Here is a 27,008-nt window from a genome sequence, read left to right as displayed (position 1 = left end):
AGACACAATAAAGCAAATACAAATGAATAAAAAATAGAGGGCAATGTGAAATATCTTCTGGGAAAAACTGCTGACCCTGGGAAAATAGGTCCAGAGAGATAATTTGAAAAATTATTAGTCTACCTGAAACTATGATCAAGGAAAGAGCTTAGACATCACCTTCCAAGATATTTCCAGGGAAAATTGCCCTGAAATTCTAGAAGCAGAAGCCTAAAATAGAAATTGAAAGAATCCACCAATCCACCTCCAGAAAAGAGATCCCAACCAAAGAAAACACCTAGGAATATTATTAGCCAAATTCCAGAGCTCCTCAGTTCAAGGAGAAAATAGTTGCAAGCCTGCCAAAAAGAAAGAATTCAAGTACTGTGGAGCCCCAGTCAGGATAGCACAGGATCTAGCAGCTTGTACATTAAAGGACTGGAGGGCATGGAATATGATATTCCAGAGGGCAAAGGAAATGGGATTACAACTGTAAGGGCTAAAATTCTAGCTATACTGTCTAAAACATCTAATGAGTGGTCGCCAATAAATTATAAGTTTTAGCAAGAGTTAGGCTTTTAAGCATTTATTAAGGAGAATAAGAATTTGGTAAAGAGAGAGAGAAAGGCCTAGATTCATCTATCTATTAAAGGGAGAGAGCATTCCTAGGTCCCTTCTCCATCAGAGTCCTCAGGAAAGAGAGGGAGTCAGAGCACCAGCCTCCCCCTTCTTCCTCCCACAAGCAAACGTTGCTTCCTGATGCCAAAGAAAAGACACATGGTCCTGCCCTCAGAGGCCCTCTCATCATGTTGGAGCTTTCCTAGAGTAAGTCTCCAGCAGGTGGCATCATTCCAATCGTTACAGTCCCCACTTTGTTTCTTAAAAAAATGGGGCGTTTCCTTGATGAAACAGTAAAAAATAACAGAATATAATAACCTATGTTAACTAATAATATGTTAATAACAATATAGAAAAGGGAGGGAGGAAAAAAGTTTTGTCCAGAGGGACAGTCCCTCATGAACTGGCGCTTTGACATTGGTCTTGCAAAGGGAGGGCCTCTGCAGAGAGTGCATATTACAAATGGTGTATATAATAACAGAAGGGAAAAAGAAAAACAACAAAACCAAACTGTTCATTTAAAGTCTTTGAAAGTCTTTTCTCAGATGTCCTCAGGGTGTAGTCATGGAATGGAAGTCTTTTCAGGTGTTGATGTGTTGATTCTGATAATCAGTCAGGAAAATTTCCTACAAAATTGAGCTTAACACAACTTTAAAATAGTTTTGTCAATAATCAAATCAACAATGAAAGTTCTCAAAAACACGGCTAAGGGAATTCAGAATCTTAGTTGTTACACATAAAACATATAATAAAACAAAAGTTGAAACATTCTCTAAAACTTAATATTACTATAGTCCCCCCTTGTGGAGGGTAAATTGAGAAGACAATTGCTGTGATATTAATTTTTAAAAATAATTTTTACCAAGATGGCGGAGGAGAGGCTGTGACTCCCACAAGCTCCAGATAAACCCGTCCATTCACGCCCAAATAATGCGGTAAAAATCAAAACCCAGAACAGCCTAATGCACATAAGAACAGAGTGAGACTGTTTCTCCGCAAAAGAGGGCAATTCTGATCACCTACTGATCAGGCTGAACAGCTCAGCGCGGTCCGGACCCAGCCAGGGACAGTGCCTCCAACACGTCAGAGTCTTCAGCACCAGCAGCTTCTGAGGCTCCGATCACGGACTGGTGAGGGGGTTCGGAGGTAGGCCGGGGTGAAGTGGAGGCAGTATCTGCTGGAGTTGGGGCAAAGCGCCCTGGGTCTGAACCAGTGGGCTGAATCGAGTGGTGGTGGCCCAGTGGGGGAGGGGTAAAAGCATGCCAAGCTTCCGACCATAGAGAATCAGAGTTCAATCAGACTTCTGTTTCCGGGTCAAAGAGAAAGCAGCTGTGATTACTCACAAGCCAGGCAGGCTGAGAAGAAGCCCAATCACCCCCTGGGCCACGCTGTAGCACGAACAGTGTGTCCGGGAAGCAGTGCTACACTTTAAGGAGTAAAAAGCCAAGAAACAGTAAGCCAGGATGAGTAGGCAGAGAAAGCAGAAGACCATCGAAAACTTCTTTGGGGGAAAGGTAGACCACAATACATCCTCAGAAGAAGAAGATAATAATAGGGTCAAAGCTCCAACATCCAAAGCTTCCAAGAAAAATACGAACTGGTCTCAGGCCATGGAAGCTCTCAAAAGGGACTTTGAAGAGAAAGTAGGAGAGATAGAACGAAGATGTAGAGAAAGAGAGGAAGGAATGGAAAGAGAAATGAGAGCAATGCAGGAGAGTCATGAGAAAAAAGTCAACAGTTTGAAAAGCCAAATGGAAAAGGAGATTAAAAAACTGTCTGCTGAAAATAATTGCCTAAGAATTAGGATTGAACAAATGGAAGCTAGTGAGCTTATGAGAAACCAAGACACAGTAAAGCAAATCCAATTGAATGAAAAAATAGAAGGCAATGTGAAATATCTCCTTGGAAAAACAGCTGACCTAGAAAATAAATCTAGGAGAGATAATTTGAAAATCATTGGACTACCTGAAAACCATGACCAAAACAAGAGTTTAGACACCATCCTCCAAGAGATTGTGAGGGAAAATTGCCCTGATATTCTAGAAGCAGAAGCTAAAATAGAAATTGAAAGAATCCACCGATCACCTCCTGAAAGAGATCCCAAAAGGAAAACCTCCAGGAATATTATAGCCAAATTCCAGAACTCCCAGGTCAAGGAGAAAATATTGCAAGCAGCTAGAAAAAAGGAATTTAAATACTGTGGAGCTCCAATAAGGATAAAGCAAGATCTAGCAGCTTCTACATTAAAGGACCGGAGGGCATGGAATATGATATTCCAGAGGGCAAAGGAACTGGGACTACAGCCAAAAATCACATACCCAGCAAAACTAAGCATCATCTTTCAGAGGCAAACATGGAACTTCAAGGAGAAAGAAGACTTTCAGGCATTTGTTATGAAAAGACCTGAACTGAATAGAAAATTTGACTTTCAAATACAACACCCTGGAGAAGCATAAAAAGATAAACAGGAAAAAGACTTCATGAGGGATATTAAAAGATCAAACTGTTAACATTCCTATATGGGAAGATAATACAGAGGACACAGGTCTGAACTGAATACGAAGGGAAGTTATGTTTTGTTCTTTGTGGGGTGTCTTATGTATGGGGCCGGATTTGGGCTTGGGGCCTCCTGGGTCCAGGGCTGGTGCATTGTCCACTGTGCCATCTAACTAACCCATAATGACATCCTTAAAATAGGGTTGAGGTGTAGGAGAAATAGACTGGGGGAGGGGGAAGGGGAACGATTGTCTGTGGAGGAGTATGTTGCCTTATGAGGAAACAAGAAAAAAGCATATGGAGGGGAGGGTAAGAGGGGGAAGGAATTGGGAGTGTTTGAACCTTAATATCATCAGAATTGACTCAAAGATGGACCTAACATACATACTCAAGTGGTATAGTAATAATATTTTCGCCCTGATGAGGGTGAGGTGTGGAGATAAGGGGGGGGAGGGAAGGAGGGAAGGGCCCAGATTACTGGGATGAGAGTAGATAAAAGCAAATACTTTCAAGGAAGGTGAAGATGATTCAGCATAACGCACAAGTATGAAATATTGAATTGCTTGATTTCATAGGGAGGGTTGAGGAGAGAGGGAGGAAGAAAATTTGGAACACAGAATTAACTCAAAAGACCTAAACTGCATCAGAGTTGACTCATGGAGGGAAGAACATTCATACCCAGTTGGGAGGAGTAATCTATTTAACCTTACAGGAAAAGTATGAGGGGAAGAGGATAGGAAGGAAGGGTGAAAAAAAAGGGAGTGCAGAGTAGGGGAGGGGACAGTCAGAAGTAAAATACTTTTGAGGAGGAATAGTTTAAAAGAAGATGGAAAATAGAGTAAATATCATGGGAAGGGAATAGGATGGAGGGAAATAGTTATGATGACTTTGCTGGGCTAATACGAAGAAAATTCTTTGTCAAGTTTAAGGTACATTATTTAGGGTATGATGAACAGGATACTATTAGAAAAACCTGGAAAGACCTACATGAACTGAAGCAGAGTGAAATGCACTGTATACAAAATAACAGCAATAGTGTAAAATTATCTGCTGGGAAGCATGTGGTTATTTTCAGCAAGGCAATGGTCCAATATAACCCTGAAGGACTATGAAAATGGCAACCCATCTACAGAGAAAGAAGTGATAGTATCTGAAATAGATGGAAACACATTTTTTTTTCTTTTCTTTTTTTTTTTCTTTTTTGGTGAGGCAATTGGGGGTGGGTGGCTTGCCCGGGATCATGTGGCTGGTGGGTGTTGGGTGTGTGGGGCCGGATTTGGGCTCGGTGCTCCTGTTTCCAGAGCCGGTGCTCTGTCTGCTGCACCACCTAGCTGCCCCTGGAAACACATTTTTTTTAAAAAAATGTTTTTTCTCTTTGACAATTCCTTAGTCTGAAGTTTTGGGAGTTTTTTGACTGTTTTTTTCTCACAACCTAGCTAATGTGGGAATGTTTTCCATGACTACTCATGTATAATTTATTTTGAAATGCTTGAGTTCTAGTGGGTGGGGGAGGGAATAGAGGAGGAAGAGAAGTTGGAACAATTTTTTTTTAAATTGATGTTAAAATAAATCTGTTTTTACATTAAAAAAAAAAACAGGGAGGTGCTTGGTTCTAGATATTGGCATGGGCTGGGGAGGGGAGGGTGCACACATGACTGTGAGTTCTGTCAAAGAGACCCCAAGGGAGAAAAATAAAAGACGAATCTGAAAAAAAAAAAAAAAAAAAGAATGGATAGAGAGAGCTGGCCTAGAGCCAAGAAAACCCAGGTTCAAATCCCACCTCTGACAAAAACTGGCTATTTGGGACAGTTCAACGAACATGATATACTAGGCAACTCTTTATTAAAGAGTCTAAGCTTCAAGGAAGGTGCCAACCTGTATGAATGGAGGGAGTTTCCTCACCTGGGAGCTCCTAATACCAGTGAAATCACAGGTCTAATTCCCATCTCGAGCTATCACTGATCCTTTGCTTGTCAATAGATTACTTTATCGTATATAACCTATATCAGTTTGCTTTCTGTCTTGGGAAGAGGGGAGGGAAGGAGGGAGAAAAATGTAGATCTAGAAATCTTATAAAAACAAACGTTGAAAACTATCTTTACATGTATTTGGAAAATAATAAAATACTTTTGTGATTAAAAAAAAAGAAATAAAAAAAAATAATAAAAAAAAATAATTTTTATCTTTGTTTCATCACTTTTTGCATCATCTGCCTAATTATCCTCATGCCATCATGAGAAATTTTGAAATCTAATATAATTGGTAACAGATGTCAAGGCCAAACCTCCCAGACACGGTATTTATCATGACACCCGAGATATTATGGGTGGTTACCATAAAAGAACAGATAAATTAAGGGATATGAGCATGCCCACAATCGAGCTATTCCTCAAGCATGCAGTATGGGCCAGCGTAAAATAAGGTGGATAGAAATATATGTCCATGCATCAAACATATTAGAGGAAACTGAGTCCAGGACTTATCAGATGCATGGGATTGAGATGTCCATTGGCATCAGACAGACAGGAGGGGGCCATAGAAGCAAGGTGGTGGTGTCATTCCAATCGTTACACAACTAGATTCACCTACCCAGCAAAACTCAGCATAATTGTTGCAGAAGAAAAAGTGGGACTTAATGAAAAAGAAGACTTTCAAGATATTTGGGATGAAAAGACCTGTATTGATTGCAAATTTGAACATTCAAATACAAGACCCTATAGAACATAAAAAAAAATGAGTTGGGGGACATACCTGGGATCATACAGGTGGGTGACTGTCTTGTACTGAGGCCGGGTTTTGGCTGGGATCCCCCTGGGTCCAGGGGTGGTGCCTTGTCCACTGTGTCACCTAGCTACCTCATGATGACATCCTTAGGGTTAAATTGAGAGGTGAGGGGAATACACTGGGGGAGGGGGAAGGGCAGAGATGAAATCCTACATGAAAGAAACAGGAAAAGGCTTATGGAGTGAGGGAAGAGATGGGAGAGGAGCAGTAAATGAATTTACACTCATCAGAAAAGACTCAAAGACCTAAACTCATCAGAGTTGGCTCAAGGAGGGACTAACACACACTCACACCCAACTGGGTGGAGTAATCTATTTAATCTGGGCAATAAATGAGCCTAACACTCATCAGAATTGGCTCAAAGACCTCAATCTCATTAGAATTGGCTCAAGGAAGGAATAATGTACACACCTCATTTGGGTGGAGTAATCTCTAACCCTGCAGGAAAAATAGGAGGGAAGGGGATAAAGAGAGAGGGGCAAAAGAAGGAAGGGCAGAGTGGGGGAGGGGACAGACAGAAGTAAATCCTTTTGAAGAGTGATAGGATGAAAGAAGATGGATAATAGAATAAATATCATGGGGAAGGGAATAGGATGGAAGGGAAACAGTTAACAATAGTAATCATGAAAAAGAGAAAAGGGGGGGAAAATTGTACAAAAAATATTTATAGCACTCTTGGTGGAGGCTAAGAATTGAGAATCCAGGGAATGTCCATCAATTGTGGAATGATGGGAAAAGCTGTGCTATATGATTGCGGGTGGGATGGGTCTTGTGCTACAGGAAATGACAAACAGGATGATCCCAGAAAAACCTGGAAAGACTAATGAGCATTGATATATAGTGAAGTGAGCAGAGTTGGGAGGACATTGTGCGTAGTGACAGCAGTATTGTTCAATGAGCAATTGTGAATGACTTAACTACTCTCAGCAATGCAATGATCCAAGCCAATCCCAAGGAACTAATGAGGAAGCTTACTATTCACCCCCATAGAAAGAACTGATAAAAAGAACACTTGTGGATTGTACATATATAACCTGGTTGTGATCTTGTGGAGGGGGGGAGGAAAGGGAGGCAGGGAGGAAGGGAGGGAGAAAAATTTGAAACTCTAAATCTAATGAAAATGAATGTTGAAAACTACCCTTACATGTAACTGGAAAAAATAAAATAAATGTTGCTAAAATGATAAGAAATCTCTACCCTAAAACCATGAGCAAGAATTATTAAAGGCCGGCATTTCTACAGTGAATGGTTTTGAAAAGCATTTCACAAATAGTGTCTCATTTGTGGCTCACTTTGTGCTCCTATTATCCCCATTCCACAGATGGGGAGATTTAGACAGACATGCCCAGATAATATGTGCCAGAGACTAAATTGGAATTTAGGCTTTGTGGCTCTATGCACAAAATTCCATTCACAGGGCCATGCAGTGACTTAAAGAAAGCACAAGAGAAATAAATGTTCAACAGTAACCAACATATTGACATAAGGATTTTTTGTACCAGCAAACAACAGAAAACAAAGTAAATATCAATTGAGGAATGGTTAAAGAAATGATAGTATATAAATGCCAAGAAATGTTGGGGAGTGATGATGAACATTAGGATTTCAGAGAAGAATTCATCATATTTAGAGGATTTTACAGACAGTGTAAGTCTGGGATATCTAAAGCAGTCTTTTCTGTTGGGAGATCCAAAGAAGTCTGCTGTGGGGGTAGCTAGGTGGCTCAGTGGATAAAGCACTGGCCCTAGATTCAGGAGGACTCCGGCCTCAGACATGTGATGCTTTCTAGCTGTGTGACCCTGGGAAAGTCACTTAACCCTCATTGCCCTGCAAAACAATCACAACAACAACAACAACAATAACAAAACCCTAAACAAAAACCAAACAAAATAAAAACTCATTTCTTTCACATTTCTTCCTCCCCCAACTCTCATGCACTTATTTAAAAAAACAACAACTCTGTGCTGCAACAGGAGGCCTTCCTTTCTTAATTAGATATATGTCTAATCTCCAGCATGATTTCTCCATTGTGCAGCCAACCTTGAGCTCTAGCTGAAGCCCTTCCCACCACCATTGGTTTCATATTCCTTCATTATAGTATCAATAGTGTTGTCTACTATCAATGGAATAGGCTAGGCTCAGGAAATGCAGTAGTAAATGACACTAGTAATGTAGTGTTTGATAAACCCAAAGACTCCAGCTTCTGGGATAGGAACTCAGTATTTGACAAAAACTGCTGGGAAAACTGGAAGATAGTATGGCAGAAAATTAGGCATAGACAAACATCTTACACCTTATACTAAAATAAGGTCAAAATGGATACACATTTAGACATAAGAGGTGATACCATAGGTAAATTAGGAGACAAAGGGAATAGTCTACCTATCAGATCTTTGGAAAGGAAAACAGTTTATGACCAACAAGAGATAGAGTATATTATAAAATGCAAAATGGATGATTTTGATTATATTAAATTAAAAAAATTTTTGTACAAACAGAAGCAATGCATCCAAAATTAGAAGGGAGGCAGAAAGCTGGGAAACAATTTTTGAGGCCAGTACTTCTGATAAAGGCTTCATTTCTAAAATATATAGGGAACTAAATCAAATTTATAAGAATCCAAGTCATTTCCCAATTGAGAAATGGTCAAAGGATATGAACAGGCAGTTTTCTGATGAAGAAACCAAAGCTATCTATTCCCATATGAAAAAATGCTCTAAATCTCTAATGATTAGAGAGATGCAAATTAAAACAACTCTGAGATACACCTGACACCTATTAGATTGGCTAAAATGACAAAAAAAGGAAAATAATAAATGTTGGAGAAGCTGTGGGAAAATTGGAACACTAATTCATTGTTGGTGGAGCTGTGAACTGATCCAACCATTCTGGAGAGCAATTTGGAATTATGCCCAAAGGGCAATAAAGACGTGCATACCCTTTGACCCAGCAATACCACTTTGAGGTCTTTTTCCCGAAGAAATCATGGAAAGGGGAAAGGAACCCACATGTACAAAAATATTTATAGCTGCTCTTTTTGTGGGGGCAAGGAATTGGAAGTTGAGGGGGTGCCCATCCATTGGGGAATGGCTGGACAAGTTGTGGCATATGAATACAATGGAATACTATTGTGCTGTAAGAAATGATGAGCAGGAGGAGTTCAGAGAAACCTGGAGGGTCTTACGTGAGCTGATGATGAGTGAGATGAGCAGAACCAAAAGAATATTGTACACAGTATCATCAACATTGAGTGTTGACCTACTGTGATGGACTATATTCTTCTCACCAATGCAATGGCACAGAAGAGTTCCAGGGAACTCATGATAGAAGAGGATCTCCAAATCCAAGGAAAAAAAAAAGAAACTGTGGAGTATAGATGCTGAATGAACCATACTATTTCCTTTTGTTTTTGGTGCTGGTGTTTTTTTTTTTTCTATTTTGAAGTTTTTCATCATTGCTTTGATTTTTTTCTCTTATAACAGGACTAATGCAGAAATAGGATTAATGTTATTATTTGTATATATATGTGTGTGTATATCTATATCTATATTGATATAGATATATAGACATATAGATATATAGATATAACCTATATCAGATTACCTGCTGTCTAGGAGAGGGGGAAGGGAGGGGAGGGAGGGAGAAAAATCTAAAATTGTAAAGCTTGTATAAACAAAAGTTGAGAACTATCTTTACATGTAACGGAAAAAATAAAATACCTTATATGTAAAATAAAATAAAAATTAAAAAAAATAGTGTTGTCTACTGATTGTCCTACAGAGAAATGCACATTCCTCTTCAGTACATTCTTAAGGCTTCTCTCCACTATGAATCTGATATAAACTAAGAGATGATTTCTGGGTGAAAGTCTTCCTACACTGAATCTATATGATGAAACTCATCAGAATGAATTTTATAATACTGAACAAGGTCTGAACTCCATTTGAATGCCTTTCCTCATTCATGACAGTGACAAGATGTCTGTGTAATATGAATTCTCAGATGGGAAGTAAAGAGATGATAGTTGCTTGAACACTTTACTGAACTGATTACATTCTTAGGATTTCTCTACAGTGTGGATCCTCTTATGTTAAATAAGCTATGAATGTTAACTGTAATGATTGGAATGACGCCACCTACTGGAGACTTGCTGTGGAGAGCTCCACCATGAGGAAAATGCCTCAGAGGCATTGTGGCTTTTCCTTGGCGTCAGGAAATGACGCTTGCTCATGGGTGCTGTCTATCAAGTCTACCAGCCAATCAACTGGAGGAGCCTCCTATGGTCTGGGAGGAGACAGGAAGGAGGAAAGGGGAGCCTGCGCAGAGAGCGCGGGCCTTTTGGACTTCCGGACTTGATGGTGGTGGCGGCAGAGGGACTTCACAGGAGATTTGAGGAAAGATAGGAATGCCAGACTGTTAGAATTCTGTTCTCAATCTTTTTCTTTCTATTTTCCAATAAACCCTTAAAAAACCTAAACTCGTTTTATCAGTGATTTTTAGTCAGTTTCCCCCAAACTGGGGGAACACATTAGAATCCACATTTAGAATCTTAAATTACACAGTTTGGCTGACCACGAAGAGGAAAACCGAATGTTCATCTTCTGATCTTCTGATTGGGTAAGATTTCCCCTCCCTTGTCCCCTTAAATTGGAAAGAACTACCAAGTATAGGCTATTTTAAATTTCAAATGGATCTTTTAAACACCCTAAGTACCCCTTTTCTAGCTTTACCTTCACTAATCAAAGATGTTGGCCAGCTTGAACTTGAATATATTTTTATTACTCTTTGTGGTTTTGTGGGGCTTTTGGTGTGGTATGGAGAATTTGGCATGTCCTAGATAATATTAGAATAAAGATGATTCCCTGGGATTCCCCATTAGGAAAGCTACTTATGGATTGGAATGAGGGAAAACTTAGACTAAATACAACCATGACCAGAGGAGAGCTTATCAGACTGTGTTTTATGTGGCATGAGGAATTACAGGAAGAATGGCCCAAATATGGGTCATTTGATCCCCAAACATTGAGGCATTTGCAAAGAACCCTAAGTAGATGTCCACCTGAACATTTACGTTATTGGAAAATCTGGGCCAGAGCAAGTGAAAATTATCATACTAAAAATATAAAACGAGGAAAATCCAGGCCCCAGTTTACATCTGAGTCTGCCACCCAAACTGAAACGATAGACTGGCAGACAGACATGGCCTGCCTAACCGAAACGCCCAACAGAACAACTAAATCCAAGGCCATTCAGACTGAAATTCCAAATGACCCAACTCTTATTCCCTCACCCTCTACTTCCTCCATGCCAAACAAACAAATAAAGAAAGAAAGAAATGATTCCCCTGTAGAGGAGACAGAGAAAGTAAAAATTTTTCCCCTTCAAGAGATCCTCGCCCATGGTCAAAAAGGTACTATACGTAAGCTCAGACAATACACACCTTTTACACCCAAGGATTTGGCTTTATGGGGACAAAGCACTCCTAAATTTGATGAAGATCCCACAGCAGTTATCAGGCAGTTTAGAGCAATTTTTAAAGCATATCAGCCCACTTGGAATGATGTTACTGACCTTATGGAAACAATATTGTCCCCAGGAGAAAGAGCAGATATAGTAGCTGCAGCAAACAGCCTGGAAGCCACGGGAAAGGTTGATATTGGGTGGCCTATTCAAGACCCTGACTGGGACCCCCAATAACCCTGAGCATTTTGATATGTTGAAAGATGCAAGGGAAACATTGCTGAAGGCAATGGAATCCTGTATTAGAAAGACTGATAACTGGCAAAAATTTATAGATATAGTTCAGGGACCTGATGAGAGACCTAATAGATTTTATGACAGGCTGTGTAAGTATGCCAGGCAATATGCTAGACTAGACCCATTAGACAGTAGAGATGCCCATATTATCTGCTCTCATTTTGTAAACCAGTCATTACCAGAAATTCGGAAATATTTTAAAAAGCAATGTCCTGGGTGGAATAGTTTGAGTCCTGACAGACTTAAAGAAATAGCAACATATATTTACGAAGGAAATGAGAGAGAAGAAAGGAACAGACAGGACATTTTAGCTCCAGTACAGGAAACAACAGGGCAGAGAAACTGGAAAATTGAAAATCGTTATCAACCCCCTAAATTTTGTGAGTACTGCAAAAAACAAGGACACTTCTTGAGGGAATGTAGAACTAGAAAACAAGACCTTAAGAGGACAATGACCGAGAGCCTTGAGGAATTCTTTGGGGGAAATCGAAATAATTTTGGAAACTTTTATCAGAAAGGAAACAACCGGAGTAATTATAACCCTTATTACAGGCAGAATCAAAATGGATATAAATCTTTTCAGGGGGATACAAAGAGACAGTATCAGGATAACCGTAGACCCTATCAGGGAGGAACAGAAGGACAGAACCAGAATCAGGGTAACCATGGACTCCCTCAAAGGGGGGCACAGGATTGACAAGAGGAAGGGGAGGAATGGAACAAAGATAATGAAAGCAACATATTCCCAGATCTGGATTTTTTGAATGTGCTTGTGCCAGTTCATTCACCTCCCCAGAGTAATGAACCTCATGGGACCCTCAAAGTAGGGGACACGTATTATGACTGTTTACTAGACACAGGAGCTTCTAAATCAGTATTAATAAGCAAACCAGATGCTGGGTGTAGACCTGTAGGATTTTTGAATGTAGTAGGAGTCTCAGGAAAGAGCCAGAGAGTGGCAAAATTGAATCCTCGCATGGTATCTATGGGGCCCTTAACAGTAGAACATTCATTTTTACTCATGCCTGATGCCCCTGTAAATTTATTAGGTCGTGATCTCCTTTGTAAGCTTAGAGCAACCATATCTTGTGCTCCAGATGGGGCTGTCTCCCTACAATTGCCAGAGGATACTGTTCATTTATTACCAATTTTACTTACAGAAGCTCAAGGAACAGCAGGGGAGGTATCCAAAATCCCCTCTGACATTCCTGAGTCTTTATGGGCCTCATCCCCTAATGAGGTGGGGCTCCTTAAGTCTGCCATACCTGTTACCTTTAAAGTTAAGGGGGGACCACCCCCCTCCATTCCACAGTATCCATTGTCTAGGGAAGCAATAGAAGGGATCACACCTATAATTGAGGCTTTGAAAAGCCAGGGTATTATTATTCCATGTCATCACTCTCCATGCAATACTCCCATTTTGCCAGATAAAAAACCCAAGCCTGGGCCAGATGGTAAACCTGTTTATCGTTTTGTGCAAGATCTTAGAGCAATTAATAATTATGTTATCCCTAGACATGCTATATTGGCTTCCCCTTCTACCATACTTTCTTCCATTCCCTATGAATCTACATGTTTCACAGTGGTAGACCTCTGCTCTGCCTTTTTCTCCATGCCAGTACATGAGGACTTCCAATATTTATTTGCTTTTACCTGGAAAAATAGACAGTGGACCTGGACTAGACTCCCACAGGGATTTGTAGACAGTCCTACATTATTTTCCCAAATTTTATAGCAGGACCTGGCCTCTATTACCTTTAAAGGCTCCACACTAGTACAATATGTAGATGACTTACTTTTGGCCTCTCCTAATGCTGAAATTTGTCAGGAAGATAGCCGTCACTTACTGCTGGAGCTGCACAAGAGAGGACACAAGGTTTCCAAGACAAAGGTACAATGGTGTTTGCCCCAGGTAGAATATTTAGGATTTATTTTGGCTGCTGGAACTCGCTCTGTCTCTTCTAAGAGAGTCCAGGCCATTCAACAACTCTCTGCCCCCTCTACTAAGAAGCAATTAAGAGCCATTCTGGGAGCAGCTGGGTACTGTAGACAATGGATACCCTCTTTTGGTGAAATTACTAAACCTCTCATAGCTCTTACAAAAAGTTCTGTTCCAGACATTTTACAGTTGGATCCCCAGCATCTCTCAGCCATAAAAGAATTAAAACGGGCCTTGTTATCAGCACCTGCCCTGGGACTACCAGATTATAGTAAGCCTTTCACTCTCTTTGTGCATGAACAAAGGGGGGTGGCTTCTGGAGTCCTGACTCAGTCACTGGGGCCTAACCAACGCCCTATAGCCTACTATTCAATTCAGCTGGACCCTGTAGCGGCTGGAGTGCCACCTTGCCTTAGAGCAGTGGCGGCCACAGCCCTTTTGGTAGAAAAAGCCTCTGATTTGGTCCTAGGTAACCCTCTAACTGTGCAATGCCCTCACGAAGTGGAGGCTCTCTTACTACGTCACAGGACACAAGCCTTTTCAGATCAAAGGCTGGCTAAGTATGAAATAACCCTGTTAGGTAATGAGAATATCACTTTAAAACGCTGCACAGTTCTTAATCCAGCAACACTACTCCCTAATTTACCATTCTCAGGGGAACCGTTGCATGACTGTGCTTCTTTAGTTGATATGGCTGAAAAACCCCGTGACGATCTTTTTGATACACCTTTAGAAAATCCTGATCTTGTCCTCTATACAGATGGTTCCTCATTTATGAGAGAGGGAACCTGTTTTACTGGAGCTGCTGTAGTTTCTGATTATGACACCCTCTGGGCAGCTTCTCTGCCTTGCCATTTTAGTGCACAGGCTGCTGAACTTGTGGCTCTTACACAGGCCTGTAATATAGCCAAAGGTAAGAGTGCCACTATTTTTACTGACTCGAAATATGGCTTTGGCATATGCCACTTTATTGGTATGATTTGGCGTCAACGAGGCTTTCTAACATCCTCGGGCAAGGCTATTGCCAATGGGGACCTTATCAAGGACCTCTTAGATGCCCTGAAACTGCCCTCTTCCCTAGCCGTTGTACATTGCCCTGCCCACACAGGGAATAGTGATCCTGTTTCAAAGGGAAATGCACGAGCCGATTCTGCAGCCAAGCTTGCTGCATTAGAAGCTCCTGAACATGTATTTAAACTTTCACCTTCTGAGGATATTCCTTCCAACCTAACCTATGACGATTCTGAAGTAGAAAAGTGGAAAAAGAAATTTAAGGCGAAACAGATCAATGGCATCTGGTGTCTCCGGAAGGTAAGCCATTTCTTCCCCGGAAATTCTACCACCAGGTATGCCTCTCTGTTCACAGAAAAGGCCATTTTGGTACACAAGGCATTGTAGACTCTATTAAGAGAACCTGGATAGCACCAGGTGTAACTAATACAGCATCTCGAATCTGCTCAGGCTGTTCCACATGTCAGTCTTATAATCAGTATGCTTTTAAGGCCAAAGCTTATGGAGGGCATCCTCTAGCATATACACCTTTTGAGCACTTACAAATTTATTATATTACTATGCCAAAAGCAGGACATTATAAATTTTGCCTTGTTATAGTTGATCAGCTCACTCGGTGGGTAGAGGCCTTTCCCAGCCCCCGAGCCACAAGCTGCCTTTGTTGCCAAAATTCTTCTTAAAGAGATAGTACCTCGTTTTGGCCCACCAGCCCGCATCGATTCTGACAAAGGCACACATTTCACTGATTCGATTTTATCCCAAATCTACTCTTTCTTGGGAGTGACTCCAAAATTCCACACGCCCTACCATCCACAAAGTTCAGGCCAAGTTGAACGTATGAATAAAGAGCTTAAGAGCATGATTGGCAAATTATGTACTGAAACCCATTTGAAATGGCCTGATGTTCTACCATTGGCATTATTCTATCTACGAAGTAGACCAAGGGGAGAACTTCATATATCTCCTTATGAAATGCTTTTTGGTCACCCTCCTATCCAAGCTAAAACTTTTTCCCCCAGTTTATACATCACTGGTGGGAGGTGATACTTCTGTTGCCTCCTATATACAGGAATTACAGACCAGGCTACGTGAACTCCATGAGGCAGGAGCTGTGGTCCAGGCAGGACCATTAGACTTTTCATTGCATAACTTCAACCCAGGAGATAAAATATATGTAAAGAATTTTCAGAGAACCAGTGGAACCCAACCTGCCTGGGAAGGACCTTTTCAGGTATTATTGACAACTCCTACTGCCATTAAAATTGGTGAAAAAGACTCATGGATTCATTGCTCTCATGTAAAGCCTGCACCATTCATAGATGAAGAGATTTCAGATAGACCTGAGGTAGATGCTAAAGAGCTAAAAACCCTAATGATAGCAACTGTTAAAGAGCAAAGAGAGTTCAGAGGAAATAGGCAGTTCCCATTTGATAATCCCACTGATCAGTTAAATGCTTTGGGACTCAGTCTTCGTAAAGTATCAGGAGACAGAAATTGCCTTTTTAGGGCTTTAGCAGACCAGCTAGAAGGTCACTGTAGAAATCATCTCAGACACAGACAAGAAGCTGCTTCTTATATGATTAACCATAGACAAGAGTTTGAGTCTTTTATAGTAAATGACTCCCCTTTTGAAGAATATGTTGATGAATTAAAGAAATTTGGAAAGTGGGGAGGAAATGATACAATTGTAGCATTTGCTAAGCAGCATCAGCTGAATGTTGTGGTTCATCAATTAAATCAGCCTTTTTTGAAAATCAGTGGCACAGACAAAACTGATGCTAGAGAACTCCACATTTTCTACCATAAAGAACATTATGACAGCATTAGAAAGATCAATGACAATTCAGAAACCCCTGCCACTTTGGCTTGCAGAGAATTGGGGAACTAGTTAAAACAATGTGGCATACCCCAAACTCTAGCAGCTTAAATACCTTATAATTTAACAAGCATTTCCTTCTACAGGCAAAAAGCACTGAAGCACATGGCCTAGTTTTCTGGCCCACCTCAACTATTTTTTAAAAATTCTTTTGTTTTGACTTTTGAAAGGCACTAAAAAACCTGGAATTCACCACACCTTTAAGTTCTTTAAAAGCACAAAAGGGTGCTTAGCGAATCTTTTGTTTTTTATTTTTATTTTTGGTTTTGCTTTGTTTCTTGACTTTTGTTTCTTTTGCTTTTCTTTAAAACTAAATTTATAAACTAAGTGATTATTCAAAGACATTTTAAGTATATGCTGTGGGTGAGGCTATCGGGCCTCAGAAGCTACCAGAATTCTTTTTTTTTACTCTTTCTTTTTGAGAGAACCATGAGTTCTAATGAGTTTTGTTTTATTTATTTATTTTTCTCCTTTCTCTTTTATGTTGTTCTGTTTAACTAAAAAAGACCAGAAAGGGTTATTGAACCCTATTGCTTGATACCTCACTGAAAACAATGAATATTGAAATCTTATTTCTTTTTGAAAAATTAATCACCACTTTAAGTATCTGTTACTGTTATACTAGAGAATTCATGTATAAGATGATGTGGTTTACTAGCTAAAAGAAGATTATGTGATAATGTCTAATGTAATCAGCTATTTACATTCGTTTATTATTTATATGTCATAATACTCTGGGTATGGTTTGGAATTATTGTATATATCACTAATATATTCTCAGTTATGCAGCATAGCACGCATTTTTACCATCATACTGTCTTTGGTGAAATTAATGAGATTTTGGAAGTATGGAAACTTATCATTTCAGAGACTAATTTGCTGTGAACTCTGATGCAGGCCCTGTAGAGAATATATGTGCAACAAAAGGAGAGACAGGTATATGTAAGTCCATGGTTTGCTTATGATGGTGACTATGTAGAGCACAATTACTAGGCACAGTCCAGTATTCATCCTCTCTCCCTCCTAATTTAACCTAATTTAACTGAACTTAATTATCTTTTTATCTCACTCAGTTGAACTCACCTGTGGCCTAGCACAATCACTGGCTATCTGGGAACCATGAGATATGGTATGATAACCTTTCCATAACATTTTCAGGTGTCATGAACACATACTAAATTTGGCTTTGATCCAGACACATGGTGGTAAAAAGTGTTACAGATTGCATAACTACCTCAACCCTCTATTACAAGTCTAACCATATAAAGGAAGGAATGTAATGGAATTTATTAATTTGATCATTGACAATGCTATGCTAAGGTTTAGTAAAAATACAGCAATTCAAACAGTTAAAGAAGAGAATCCAGCTTTCCAGACCAGAGTCCAGTTTCCTCCTGATGACATCTTACCACTTCAAGAAGACAAGAGAACTCAGAGACTTTATATGAACTGTTTTGCTTTGTTAGTTTTTACTATCTCCTTTCTGTTATAATATACATCATCTGTAACATGTACCCTCTGCAGAGGCCCTCCCTTTGCAAGACTAATGTCAAAGCGTCGGTTCATGAGGACAAAAAAAAAAATCGCCCCTCTGGACAAAACTTTTCTCTCTTCCTTTTCTATATTATTGTTCACATATTATTAGTTAGCAATAGTTATTATATTCTTTTTACTGTTCCGTCAAGGAAACATTTTGTTTCTTGAGGAACAACAGGGGGGACTGTAATGATTGGAATGACACCACCTACTGGAGACTTGCTGTGGAGAGCTCCACCATGAGGAAAATGCCTCAGAGGCATTGTGGCTTTTCCTTGGCGTCAGGAAATGACGCTTGCTCATGGGTGCTGTCTATCAAGTCTACCAGCCAATCAACTGGAGGAGCCTCCTATGGTCTGGGAGGAGACAGGAAGGAGGAAAGGGAGCCTGCGCAGAGAGCGCGGGCCTTTTGACTTCCGGACTTGATGGTGGTGGCGGCAGAGGACTTCACAGGAGATTTGAGGAAAGATAGGAATGCCAGACTGTTAGAATTCTGTTCTCAATCTTTTTCTTTCTATTTTCCAATAAACCCTTAAAAACCTAAACTCGTTTTATCAGTGATTTTTAGTCAGTTTCCCCCAAACTGGGGGAACACATTAGAATCCACATTTAGAATCTTAAATTACACATAACTAAGCCACTTTTTTGACCCTAATAAATTTTCTCTCCAATAAGGATTCTCTGATGTTTATCAAGACTATATTACTTAAAAAGAAAAAGACTATAGTTCTTTGTGAAAGCCTTTCCACATTGTTTACAGCGAAAAGGTTTCTACCCAATGTGGATTCTTTGATGTCTAGCAAGATTGCCCTTCACTGTGAATGCCTTTCCACATTGTTTACATTCATAAGGTTTTGCTCCACTGTGGATGTTTTCATGATCAGCAAGACTGTAGTTCTTTATGAAACCCTTTCCACATTGTTTACATTCATAAGGTTTCTCACCAGTGTGGACTCTCTGATGGGCAGCAAGACTGGAACTCTGTGTGAAGGCCTTTGCACATTGTTTACATTCAAAAGGTTTTTCTCCACTGTGGATTCTCTGATGTCTAGCAAGATTGCCTCTCACTGTGAATGCCTTTCTACATTGTTTACATTCATAAGGTTTTGCTCTGTAATGATTGGAATGATGCCACCTACTGGAGACTTGCTGTGGGAAAGCTCCACCATGAGGAAAATGCCTCAGAGACATTGTGGCTTTTCCTTGGTGTCAGGAAATGACGTTTGCTCATGGGTGCTGTCTATCAAGGCTACCAGCCAATCAACTTGAGGAGCCTCCTATTTTCTGGGAGGAGACAGGAAGGAGGAGAGGGAGCCTGCGTGGAGAGCTCTGGGGCTTTTTGGGTTCCTGACTTGATGGTGGTGGCGGCAGAGGACTTCACAGGAAATTTGAGGAAAGATAGGAATGCCAGGCTGTTGGAATTCTGTTCTCAATCTTTTTCTTTCTATTTTCCAATAAACCCTTAAAAACCTAAACTTGTTTTATCAGTGATTTGGGGGAACAGTGTTCTGGGGGAACAGATTAGAATCCACATTTAGAATCTTAAATTACACAGTTTGGCTGACCATGAAGAGGAAAACCGAACGTTCATCTTCTGATCTTCTGATTGGGTAAGATTTCCCTCCCCTGTCCCTTTAAATTGGAAAGTACTATCAAGTATAGGCTGTTTTAAATTTCAAATGGATCTTTTAAACATCCTAAGTACCCCTTTTCTAGCTTTACCTTCACTAATCAGAGATGTTGGCCAGTTTGAATTGGAAATATTTATTACTCTTTTTGGTTTTGTGGGGCTTTGTGATGTGGTATAGAGAATTTGGCATGCCCTAGATAATATTAGAATAAAGATGATTCCCCGGGATTCCCCATTAGGAAAGCTATTTATGGATTGGAATGAGGGAAAACTTAGACTAAATAGAACCATGACCAGAGGAGGGCTTATCAGACTGTGTTTTATGTGGCATGAGGAATTACAGGAAGAATGGCCCAAATATGGGTCATTTGATCCCCAAACATTGAGGCATTTGCAAAGAACCCTAAGTAGATGTCCACCTGAACATTTATGTTATTGGAAAATCTGGGCCAGAGCAAGCGAAAATTATCATACTAAAAATATAAGACAAAGAAAATCCAGACCCCAAATTGACAAGCCTAAGCTTGTAGACATGGCCTCCCAAACCTCCAAACCCGAGATTGAATGCACGGCCATTCAGACTGAAATTCCAAATGACCCAACTCTTATTCCCTCGCCCTCTACTTCCTCCATAAGAAAGGAAGGAAGGAAGGAAGGAAGGAAGGAAGGAAGGAAGGAAGGAAGGAAGGAAGGAAGGAAGGAAGGAAGGAAGGAAGGAAGGAAGGAAGGAAGGAAGAAAGGAAGAAAGGAAGAAAGGAAGAAAGGAAGAAAGAAAGAAAGAAAGAAAGAAAGAAAGGAAGGAAGGAAGGAAGAAAGAAAGAAAGAAAGAAAGAAAGAAAGAAAGAAAGAAAGAAAGAAAGAAAGAAAGAAAGAAAGAAAGAAAGAAAGAAAGAAAGAAAGAAAGAAAGAAAGAAAGAAAGAAAGAAAGAAGAAAGAAAGAAAGAAAGAAAGAAAGAAGGAAAGAAGGAAAGAAAGAAAGAAAGAAAGAAATGATTCCCCTGTAGAGGAGACAGAGAAAGTAAGAATTTTTCCCCTTCAAGAGATCCTCGCCCATGGTCAAAAAGGTACTATACGTAAGCTCAGACAATACACACCTTTTACACCCAAGGATTTGGCTTTATGGGGACAAAGCACTCCTAAATTTGATGAAGATCCCACAGCAGTTATCAGGCAGTTTAGAGCAATTTTTAGAGCATATCAGCCCACTTGGAATGATGTTACTGACCTTATGGAAACAATATTGTCCCCAGGAGAAAGAGCAGATATAGTAGCTGCAGCAAACAGCCTGGAAGCCACGGGAAAGGTTGATGTTGGGTGGCCTATTCAATACCCTGACTGGGACCCCAATAACCCTAAGCATTTTGATATGTTGAAAGATGTAAGGGAAACATTGCTGAAGGCAATGGAATCCTGTATTAGAAAGACTGATAACTGGCAAAAATTTATAGATACAGTTCAGGGACCTGATGAGAGACCTAATAAATTTTATGACAGGCTGTGTTAGTATGCCAGGCAATATGCTAGACTAGACCCATTAGACAGTAGAGATGCCCATATTATCTGCTCTCATTTTGTAAACCAGTCCTTACCAAAAATTTGGAAATATTTTAAAAAGCAATGTCCTGGGTGGAATAGTTTGAGTCCTGACAGACTTAAAGAAATAGCAACATATATTTACGAAGGAAATGAGAGAGAAGAAAGGAACAGACAGGACATTTTAGCTCCAGTACAGGAAACAACAGGGCAGAGAAACTGGAAAATTGAAAATCGTCATCAACCCCCTAAATTTTGCGAGTACTGCAAAAAACAAGGACACTTCTTGAGGGAATGTAGAACTAGAAAACAAGACCTTAAGAGGACAATGACCGAGAGCCTTGAGGGATTCTTTGGGGGAAATCGAAATAATTTTGGAAACTTTTATCAGAAAGGAAACAACCAGAGTAATTATAGGCCTTATTACAGGCAGAATCCAAATGGATATAAATCTTTTCAGGGGGATACAAAGAGACAGTATCAGAATAACCGTAGACCCTATCAGGGAGGAACAGAAGGACAGAACCAGAATCAGGGTAACCGTGGACTCCCTCAAAGGGGGGCACAGGATTGACAAGAGGAAGGGGAGGAATGGAACATAGATAATGAAAGCAACATATTCCCAGATCCAGATTTTTTGAATGCACTTGTGCCAGTCCATTCACCTCCCCAGAGTAATGAACCTCATGGGACCCTCAAAGTAGGGGACACGTATTATGACTGTTTGCTAGACACAGGAGCTTCTAAATCAGTTTTAGTAAGCAAACCAGATGCTGGGTGTAGACCTGTAGGATTTTTGAACGTAGTAGGAGTCTCAGGAAAGAGCCAGAGAGTGGCAAAATTGAATCCTCGCATGGTATCTATGGGGCCCTTAACAGTGGAACATTCGTTCTTACTCATGCCTGATGCCCCTGTAAATTTATTAGGTTGTGATCTCCTTTGCAAGCTTAGAGCAACCATATCTTGTGCTCCAGATGGGGCTGTCTCCCTACAATTGCCAGAGGATACTGTTCATTTATTACCAATTTTACTTACAGATGCTTTTTTGGTCAAGCTAAAGCTAAAACTTTTTCCCCAGTTTATACATCACTGGTGGGAGGTGATACTTCTGTTGCCTCCTATATACAGGAATTACAAACCAGGCTATGTGAACTCCATGAGGCAGGAGCTGTGGTCCAGGCAGGACCATTAGACTTTTCATTGCATAACTTCAACCCAGGAGATAAAATATATGTAAAGAATTTTCAGAGAACCAGTAGAACCCAACCTGCCTGGGAAGGACCTTTTCAGGTATTATTGACAACTCCTACTGCCATTAAAATTGGTGAAAAAAGACTCATGGATTCATTGCTCTCATGTAAAGCCTGCACCATTCATAGGTGAAGAGATTTCAGATAGACCTGAGGTAGATGCTAAAGAGCTAAAAACCCTAACAATAGCAACTGTTAAAGAGCAAAGAGAGTCCAGAGGAAATAGGCAGTTCCCATTTGATAATCCCACTGATCAGTTAAATGCTTTGGGACTCAGTCTTCGTAAAGTATCAGGAGACAGAAATTGCCTTTTTAGGACTTTAGCAGACCAGCCAGAAGGTCACTGTAGAAATCATCTCAGACACAGACAAGAAGCTGCTTCTTATATGATTAACCATAGACAAGAGTTTGAGTCTTTTAGAGTAAATGACTCCCCTTTTGAGGAATATGTTGATGAATTAAAGAAATTTGGAAAGTGGGAAGGAAATGATAGAATTGTAGCATTTGCTAAGCAGCATCAGCTGAATGTGGTAGTTCATCAGTTAAATCAGCCTTTATTGAAAATAAGTGGCACAGACAAAACTGATGCTAGAGAACTCCACATTTTCTACCATAAAGAACATTATGACAGCATTAGAAAGATCAATGACAATTCAGAAACCCCTGCCACTTTGGCATGCAGAGAATTGGGGAACCAGTTAAAACAGTGTGGCATACCCCAAACTCTAGCAGCTTAAATACCTTAAAATTTAACAAGCATTTCCTTCTACAGGCAAAAGCACTGAAGCACATGGCCTAGTTTTCTGGCCCACCTCAATTTCTCCCACCCTTTCCCTACCCTATACCTATTTTTTTTAATCCTTTTTGTTTTTGTTTTTGTTTTGTTTTGACTTTTGAAAGGCACTGAAAAGACCTGGAATTCACCACACCTTTAAGTTCTTTAAGAGCACAAAAGGGTGCTTAGCAAATCTTTTGCTTTTTATTTTTGGTTTTTGGTTTTGCTTTGTTTTTTGACTTTTGTTTCTTTTGCTTTTCTTTAAAACTAAATTTTGTAAACTAAGTGACTTTTCAAAGACATTTTAAGTATATGCTGTGGGTGAGACCATCCAGCCTCAGAAGCTACCAGAATTATTCTTTTTTTTTTTACTCTTTCTTTTTGAGAGAACCATGAGTTCTAATGAGTTTTTTTTTCTCCTTTCTCTTTTATGTTGTTCTGTTTAACTAAAAAAGACCAGGAAGGGTTATTGAACTCTATTGCTTGACACCTCACTGAAAAGATTGAATATTGAATCTTGCCAATTGAAGTCTTATTTCTTTTTGATAAATTAATCACCACTTTAAGTATCTGTTACTGTTATACTAGAGAATTCATGTATAAGATGATGTGGTTTACTTGCTAAAAGAAGATTATGTAATAATGTCTAATATAATCAGCTATTTACATTCATTTATTATTTTTATGTCATTATACTCTGGGTATGGTTTGGAATTATTGTATATATCACTAATATATTCTCAGTTATGCAGCATAGCATGCATTTTTACCATCATACTGTCTTTGGTGAAATTAATGAGATTTCGGAAGTATGGAAACTTATCATTTCAGAGACTAACGTGATGTGAACTCTGATGCAGGCCCTGGAGAGGATGTATGTGTAACAAAAGGAGAGAAAGGTTTATGTAAGTCCATGGTTTGCTTATGATGGTGATGATGTAGAGCACAATTACTAGGCACAGTCCAGTATTCATCCTCTCTCCCTCCTAATTTAACCTAATTTAACTGAACTTATTTATCTTTTTTATCTCACTCAGTTGAACTCACCTGTGGCCTAGCACAATCACTGGCTATCTGGGAACCATGAGATATGGTATGATAACCTTTCCATAACATTTTCAGGTGTCATGAACACATACTAAATTTGGCTTTGATCCAGACACATGGTGGTAAAAAGTGTTACAGATTGCATAACTACCTCAACCCTCTATTGGAAGTCTAAGGATATAAAGGAGGGAATATAATGGAATTTATTAATTTGATCATTAACAATGCTATGCTAAGGTTTAGTAAAAATACAGCAATTCAAACAGTTAAAGAAGAGAATGCAGCTGTTCCAGACCAGAGTCCAGAATCCAGCTTTCCAGACCAGAGTCCAGAATCCAGTTTTCCAGACCAGAATCCAGCTTCCTTCTGATGATATCTTACCACTTCAAGAAGACAAGAGAAATCAGAGACTCTATATGAACTGTTTTGTTTTATTAGTTTTTACTTTCTGTTATTATATGCCATCTATAACATGTACTCTATGCAGAGGCTCTCCCTTTGCAAGACTAATGTCAAAGCATTGGTTCATGAGGACAAAAAAAAAAATCGCCCCTCTGTACAAAATTTTCCTCTCTTCCTTTTCTATATTGTTGTTCACATGTTATTAGTTAGCAATAGTTATTATATTCTTTTTACTGTTCCGTCAAGGAAACATTTTGTTTCTTGAGGAACAACAGGGGGGACTGTAATGATTGGAATGATGCCACCTACTGGAGACTTGCTGTGGGAAAGCTCCACCATGAGGAAATGCCTCAGAGACATTGTGGCTTTTCCTTGGTGTCAGGAAATGACGTTTGCTCATGGGTGCTGTCTATCAAGGCTACCAGCCAATCAGCTTGAGGAGCCTCCTATTTTCTGGGAGGAGACAAGAAGGAGGAGAGGGAGCCTGCGCGGAGAGCACTGGGGCTTTTTGGGTTCCTGACTTGATGGTGGTGGCGGCAGAGGACTTCACAGGAAATTTGAAATTTGTTGGAATTCTGTTCTCAATCTTTTTCTTTCTATTTTCCAATAAACCCTTAAAAACCTAAACTTGTTTTATCAGTGATTTTAGTCAGTTTCCCCCAAAACTGGGGGAACAGATTAGAATCCACATTTAGAATCTTAAATTACACATGTGCTAGGGCTCAGTATCTCCCACTGGCTTGTTGGGCTGTACCCTGTTGGTGGCTTTCCTGGAAAGTGCCTAAACTGAACTGTGTTCCTCTTTTACTCAAGTGAAACAGACCTTTCCTACTGATCTTCTAAGTTGTCTTCATATGGAAAATTATTTCACCCCATCTTTTTGTTGGTTCTATCACTCTAGAATTTGTTTTGAAGTGTTATTTTATAGTTGTTTGAAGGTAATTTTGGGAGAGTTCAGTTAAGTTCTTGTCACATTGGCTCCATTCCTCACCCCTCTCCAAAAAGGTACATTCTTTTTTTTTTTCAGGGCTATGGGGGTTAAGTGACTTGCCCAGGGTCACACAGCTAGTAAGTGTCAAGTTTCTGAGGCCGGATTTGAACTCAGGTACTCCTGAATCCAGGGCCAGTGCTTTATCCACTGCGCCACCTAGCTGCCCCCTAAAAAGGTACATTCCTACAAAAAAAGAGGATTTTTATACTCTTTCAAAGACCTTTAGCATAGCCATTTACATCAGTCCAAAGGAAACAGTATCTTCTTTATCAATCAGGTAGTTAAATCATATTTGTTCACCTCCTATCTTGTACCATATTAGACAGAATAAAAATATTGAATGAGTACCTAGAACTATCCAAATCCTATAAATTTTCTTTTGTAATTTTAAAGTGACTGAGAAAAGGAAGGTACTGTAAAAGGTATATAATAAAAACAAATCTAGCATGAAATGGAGTCAGGTCTGTTCTCCCAAAAATACACTTGGACACAGGAAGAAATGCTTCCTACAGACTCTAGAAAGGCAAGAACACCTGAATGTTGGGCTCTGAAGCCCAGCAGAGAATTAGACCTAACCTCATGTGGACGCCAAAAAGGGAGAAAAGGATTTCCAGGGTGAAGTCTACACAAGTGCCTTTTGAAAATAAGAATCATTTCATTTACAGTTTTGTGTTCTAAATTCTATCCCTCCTCCCTCACTCCCCGCCCCCCAAGCAGTAAGCAATCGAATACAGGTTATACATGTGCAATTATGCAAAACACTGCCATTTTAGTAATTTTGTATAAGAAAACTTGAATAAAAGAAAAAATGAAAGTGAAAAAAATACACTTAGAACAACTATTATCTACCTCCCATGGGACAGCCCTAGTGATAAGTTTAGGGGGACAGCAGTAACAAAGATGTGAATATATTTCCCAGAGTTAAAGGAGGAAAGAGACTGAGCGAGGGATGGCTTAAAGATGGCCAGAGAGCAGCACTAGAGGAATCTGGCTTGGGCTGGTCATGGAGAATTTTCTGCAATCAGGAGAGCAGAGCCTCCAGGTGGGAGCTAGAAGGCTGAGTCTGAGGCAGGACATAGAGCACGAAGTTGGCATCAGAGACCACTTCTTGCTTTTAAAAGGCTGGATCAATCAGAACATAAGAAATCCATCTAATGTCTATGACCTCCTCGTTTAGACCTACCTTGGACCAGCAAGCCAAGCACTGAGCTTCTAGGAGATAATAATTAGTCTAGACTGGCAATTTGATACTTGGATAAAGTGATTTTCTACGCATGATAATTTGTACATACATTCAACTGAATCAATATCATCTGATTGACAGTAAGTTTCTGTTTCAAATCTGTTTTGTCAAAACAAGATTTCTTTTAAATCTAAAATATTG

The 27,008-nt window shown here is 39.8% G+C and overlaps 1 pseudogene; it reads right to left on the bottom strand.

The window, feature by feature from the left end:
- The window catches only part of LOC122748414, a 43,397-nt pseudogene extending 17,192 nt beyond the window's left edge, over positions 1-26,205 (bottom strand).
- Between the last annotated feature and the right edge of the window lie 803 nt (positions 26,206-27,008).

Source organism: Dromiciops gliroides, chromosome 3 (assembly GCF_019393635.1).
Source record: "Dromiciops gliroides isolate mDroGli1 chromosome 3, mDroGli1.pri, whole genome shotgun sequence".
Lineage (NCBI taxonomy): Eukaryota > Metazoa > Chordata > Mammalia > Microbiotheria > Microbiotheriidae > Dromiciops > Dromiciops gliroides.
Note: the sequence above shows the minus strand (reverse complement) of the source record. Positions and strands in the feature narration are given on the sequence as shown.